At 43.8% G+C, this 5,666-nt stretch overlaps 1 protein-coding gene across 1 annotated transcript in view; it reads left to right on the top strand.

The window, feature by feature from the left end:
• The first annotated feature begins 5,328 nt into the window (after window positions 1-5,328).
• Window positions 5,329-5,666, top strand: part of BASP1 (brain abundant membrane attached signal protein 1) — a 54,510-nt gene continuing 54,172 nt past the window's right edge. The window contains exon 1 of the mRNA XM_011231440.3: window positions 5,329-5,352. The gene's annotated coding sequence lies outside the window, so the exon portion shown is untranslated. The remainder of the gene's footprint in view (window positions 5,353-5,666) is intronic.

The raw sequence follows: 5,666 nt of genomic DNA, 5'->3' as shown, positions 1-5,666 counted from the left end.
GGCTAAAACCCCATAGAATTTCCCCACATATTTCTTGACAGGGTGATGGCACAATACCACACGTACTGTTCAGCAACTTGCTTTAGTACTTTAGAAGTAGTTTTTGACATCTTTCCTTGTGTTTAATTTTGATCAAATGAATATTTTAATTACAATGAAACTGTTTTCTTTTTTGTTCCAAGTCCTTTTGTAATCCTGATGCTTTAAGACAGGGACCATGATGCTTTGTGTCAAATAGCCTGGCTCCGAAATCATTCTTTCTGACACTGAGTTGACCTTGTCTGAGTAGGAGATTCCTGGGCTTGAGACACAAGAGGGTCGTGGCATCTATTTGGGGTTTTAGGGAGTCTATCCAAAAAGCAGAGTCCGGTAGATATATTGGACTTTGGACGGTATTTGCACTTGGAGAAGCAGGCAAAGCAGCATAGTTTACTCAGTTTAAAACCAAAAATATGCGTCCTCTGCATTCTGTTTGGCAATCTGCTTTTGCACTTAGCAGTTTATTTTGGGCACCTTCCTTGCATTGGAGTTAAAGTAAAAATATTTTAATTACCTGAAGGGGCTGATCTGAGAGTATAGGCAGGTAGTAACAAGGAACGGGCTAGACCTCAGGCTCATGCTATTTAACACTAGAACCTCTTACGTCTCAAAAGTAGAGCCATGTGAATAATTGTTCTACAACATTCTTTATGCCATTTAAAAGTAACTTGTTCTTTGAAGGTTTTAACAGGCTATTATGGGGGGAAGGGCAGCCAAAGAATTAAGGACTGTTTTCCTAAGACTGAGGTCCCTCCCCTTTAATACCCTGCCCTCTGCCCCCTGTCTGTAGAAACAGTAAGCACCATCTAGAAAAAGCCCTTGTATGTGAGTGAGGCAAATACCCTTTATCATTGGTTTGATGTATTTCCTTAATAGAAAATGCTGGTGAGTAGAAAAGTATTTGGGGGGGGGGGCGCCTGGGTGGCAGTCGTTAAGTGTTAAGCGTCTGCCTTCGGCTCAGGGCATGATCCCAGTGTTCTGGGATCCAGCCCTGCATCAGGCCCCTCCGCTGGGAGCCTGCTTCTTCCTCTCCCACTCCCCCTGCTTGTGTTCCCTCTCTCGCTGGCTGTCTCTCTCTGTCAAATAAATAAATAAATAAAATCTTTAAAAAAAAAAAAGAAAAGAAAAGTATTTGGGGACTGATGGGATGGAGGAGGGGCAGAAATTGCAGTGTACAAAGGGAGAAGGGAGTTGGGAATGGGAACTTTTCAGGTGGAGTATGAGATTGTTTTTTTTTTTTTTTCCTTGTTTATCTGCCTTTTATCCTGGGCAAAAATGTTCCTAACGTAGTGTCAAGGCCAGCTTGCCCCTTCCAATTCAAGTCCCATGCTTTGTAGTAAATACATGTTTGTTAGGGTTTTCCAGCTAACGTTTTATGGGACATAAAGGGGAGGCTGAAACTGGGAAGCCAGGTTAAGTCGTGTTCTTCCAGTTTCTCAGCATGTAGTAACAGAGACTGGAATTCAAAATCCCCGATGTTCATCTTTGGCACTGTTCTTGAAGCGACTGCCCAGATTTGTGTTACAGTCAGTGAACGTGGTCAGTGACGGGCTCAGGGTGCATGGTGGGCCCTGGCTCCAAGGAAAATCTCTGTTCAATTTCGTGCCTCCACACCCACAGCCTGCTAGACACCCTGACCCACAGCAAGGGGCAGGCCCCCTTGCAGTCTGTGCTCTTAAAACAAATCAAGTCTTTTCCAACTTCGTGCTCTTTTAAACCAAGGTTTCTCCACCTTGTCATTACGGGCATTGTAGATGGGGTCACTGCAGGTTGTGGGGCTGTTCTGGGGGGATTACAGGATGCTTAACAGTAATGCTGATTTTTACCCATTAGATGCCAGGAGCACTTTCGCCCTTGCACCCTCTTCCCCCAGATGCCTCCAGACATGTCAGCTGTGCTCTGGGAAGCAAAAGAGCGCCTGCGGGAGAACCACTGATTGAAACAAAGCAAGTCCTTGCATCACTTGGATATGTGAATGGTGAGGTTGTGATCACGGGAGGGTGGGGGAGGGTAGGAAGAGAGAAAGATGAAACACATTGACAGATTTTAATATTTTCCTTTGATTAAAAATCATAAATATATTTCAGGGGAAGAGAAGCTGTACACTTTTGTATGTGATATTGGCTGTCTGGCCTTTATAAAGCCGCCAATTTGTAGGTCAGCTCTTTGAACATTTACAGCGGTTTTGGTTATCCGCCCGGTACTTATGTATAGAGCTGAATTGATCCAATTCTCTGTGTGGGTCTCCAAGTGTTTGCATTACCACAGTAGCCGAACCGGGGAGCTAGACAGAAAGATGCTGAGCAAAAGTGGCTGGCGTAACACAGGTGACACTATGTCACCATTCCTCTGATTCACTCATGTTGGTCTCTATCTTTTATTTGGGGTCTTAATCCTTTTTACTATTTAGGAGAAAAGGAAGGGGAAGTGAGGAAGATGTCAGGCCTGGGTGGCTGATGTGGGAGGGACAGAGAGAGGAGCGGTGGTGGGTGAGGTTTGGAGGTGAGATGAGGTCTACACCCTAATCTATTGTAGATGCTTCAATTGATGCATTCAGTAACAATTGGGAAAGCTGAACATACACCACGGTTCCTGGAAACTGACTAGCAAATGTAGGTGACAATGTGTCCATTATATTACAAGCAATTCCTTGGCAAATCTTTTAGGAAAAATCGGTAGTCACTGAATAATTTACCTTTTTGATGAGTATTTTCATAATGCACGTTATGCTTCACTGAAGCAAATATGCAGGCAATTGAAAATGACAATAGAATTCATCTTACAACCCAGGCAGAGCAGCTTTGTTTATAAAAATATATTCATTCCATTTGGAGAGTACAGCAGTTTTTATTTTCATGAGTGTAATGTTGACAGGTAATTAAATTTGTCGTAAATTGCACCTTTAACGTATGCATCCAAGTCCATTAGTTTATAATCTAATCAGCTAGTGATGACCACAATAGTTAATGTTAACAATTTTTTAAACTCCAGAGCTTCAAACACTCATTCATAAATTCCTCAAGTGTGTGTCCTTAAAAATTTTTCAAGAGCCTGCACCTTATAAATGTAAGACATCAAAAGAACGACTAAAAATCAGACTAAACACATCACCATCTTGGACTTTATGTAATAATGGATTGAGATGTAACATTTTGGTCACCATTTGATACATGTCTACAAATTCTGGGATTAATAGCACTATCGGCCAGTTACATCATTGCTTCGTTAAGGAAGAATTCCTAAAAAAAATCCGTTAAAAGGACAACTAAATCTGTTGGGAGACAAAACTGATAAGACACAGTGTCATTGGCGTAAGCTCTGGCCTCCCATTTCTATGGTAACCTGTGCTCTGTTTTCCAATCACACCTTTGAAAGCCTTGCTTTCTCCATTGTGAACATTTGGCCAGAAACACTGAAGGTAACAAACATTTCTTTCTGTATTGTCTTTTTCTTGGAAAAATTGGACAAGGGAAAATAGAAAGAAGTTAACATTCAGAGGCTTCTCTCGCTGACACAATAGGAACATATATTTACTCATTTTCAGATGACTGACATGTCTGAAGGATCACAGAGCTAAAAACCGAATTTTAATGAAATAACTACTCAGATGTCCTCACAAATACATTCAGTAACTGCCTTGAGCTTTAATAAAATTGCAAATGCTCATTTGATTTGATAAAGTAAAAACTTAGAGGCTTGCTCAAGATGACTTAAAATTTTATAGCCCAGCAATTTTCAACCTGGAGTGATTTTTGCCTCCCAGGGGACATTCGACAATGTCTGGAGACATTTCTGGTTGTTCCAACTGGTGTTATGTTAGTGGTGGTAGTGTGTGTGTGTGTGTGTGTGTGTGTGTGTGTATATGAGTGCACCCGTGTGTATACTCACTACTGGTAACTAGTGGGTGAGGCTAAGTATCCAATGAAGCCCAGGACCATTCCCCCCTGCTCCCCTCTCCCACCCAAAATAAAAAATTACCAGGCCCAAACAGGAGGTTGAGAAACCTGGCATATAGCCTCACAGATGCTGTTCTGGAATGTGGTACATATACTGAATATATGAAATTCTTGAGCATAAATGGTCAAATATATCAAATGCTTCGGAGGCAACCCTAGTTATAATTTTCTTCCCTGTTCTTGTACTATATTTATTTCTTTGCTATTTCATTTAAATGGCAAACAAAAGAAAAGAAACGAAAAAATGAAAAAAAAAACTACATAGAAACAAAATCACCATTTTTTTTCTTATCCCCTTTTGGTTAAAATGTAAACATTGCCAGCTTGCAGATATTTAATTTGTTGTTGTCAGGTATGAACTGTAAATATCCCTTCAGTCCGGTAGGCTGGTGTTTCCCCTGCATAACTTCTAGCAAAGTATAGCATTGGGTTGACATTGTCACCCTGCTTAATTTAAATGTAGTTAAGTTCTGGTAAGTTTTTTCTGTTGATTGAAAATGGACTTACCTTTCCTCAGTTGAATGCGGACGCACTTGCCTTTGGCGACCTCCCTTTTAAATGCGGTGGCATTTCGTCACCTCGGTTTTGGAGGACAGCCTTACCCCCAAATCCACGTACAGGTCAGAAGGGCACATCCACCTTGACGGAGAACTCGCCACCCCATCATTTGCTGGGATGTTGGCAAACAGGACAGCAATCCCAGCACCGCTAGAGGGCGCCAAAATGCCGCAAATAAAAGTTCCAAAGGTTCCGCTGGTTGCGGGAAGGTGAAATGGGCTTTTGTCTAATGAAAGAGCTGCGGTTGTAAGCGTTGTCACGTTGTTATTTTTTGCGTTTGCTTCTTGCCAACAGATAAACAAGGTGGGCATACGACCCCACCCTGGCGGTTATTTTATGTCCCGGTGTTAAAGTGGCAGCGCTTCAAGCCACCGGACACGTCGTAGTTGGCCACGGCTTTGACCTGTGCGCTCCTAGGCACAACTGAAGGGTTGCCTTGGCTAAGCCAGTCTTCCCGGGAACGGGTTACCTCTTTTAAAGCACAGACATGAAACACCGACGGTTCCTTTCCTCGGGCTCTTGTCTTTTCTCCTTCCTCTCCCAAATCCCGAGAGCATTCTTGCAGGGTCCGGGACGGCGCCCACCCCACTAAGGTGGACCTCGGCGGTCGCGCTAATCCCAAGCCTCTGACCTCGGGGCTCAGCGCAGCGTGCGAAGGAGCCGCCTGCCCAGCTCGTCTGGTCCGCTGGGCACCGCCCAGACTTGCCTGCAGTTAGCAGCCACCCTCAACCCCGAGGACATCTGTCTTGATGGGCTGAGGGGAACCACCAGGTCACCCTCAACCTCACCGCGCGTCCAGGTATCGGAATCTCAGGCGGACGTCGCGCGCGAGTGGGGTTGGGGTGCTGAGAAGGGTAGCAGGTGGCAGGGGGCGTCACTCATCACCTCGAGGCAGCCCCTTAAGACTGAGCAAGACCGAACGCTTCCTATCCAACCATTCCAAAGGGGGGGTTGAGAAAGAGAGAGAGGGAGAGAGAAGACTGAAGTGCCCACAGACAGCCCTGGAGCGGCGGGGGAGGGGAGGGGCGGCGCGGGGCAAAAAAAAAAAAAAAAAAAAAAAAAAAAAAAAAAAAAAAAAAAAAAAAAAAAAAAAAAAAAAAAAAAAAAAAAAAA

The sequence above is a fragment of the Ailuropoda melanoleuca genome, chromosome 3 (assembly GCF_002007445.2).
Source record: "Ailuropoda melanoleuca isolate Jingjing chromosome 3, ASM200744v2, whole genome shotgun sequence".
In the NCBI taxonomy this organism is placed as follows: Eukaryota; Metazoa; Chordata; class Mammalia; order Carnivora; family Ursidae; genus Ailuropoda; species Ailuropoda melanoleuca.
The sequence above is the reverse complement of the archived record's forward strand: the minus strand, read 5'-3'. Positions and strand labels throughout refer to the sequence as shown.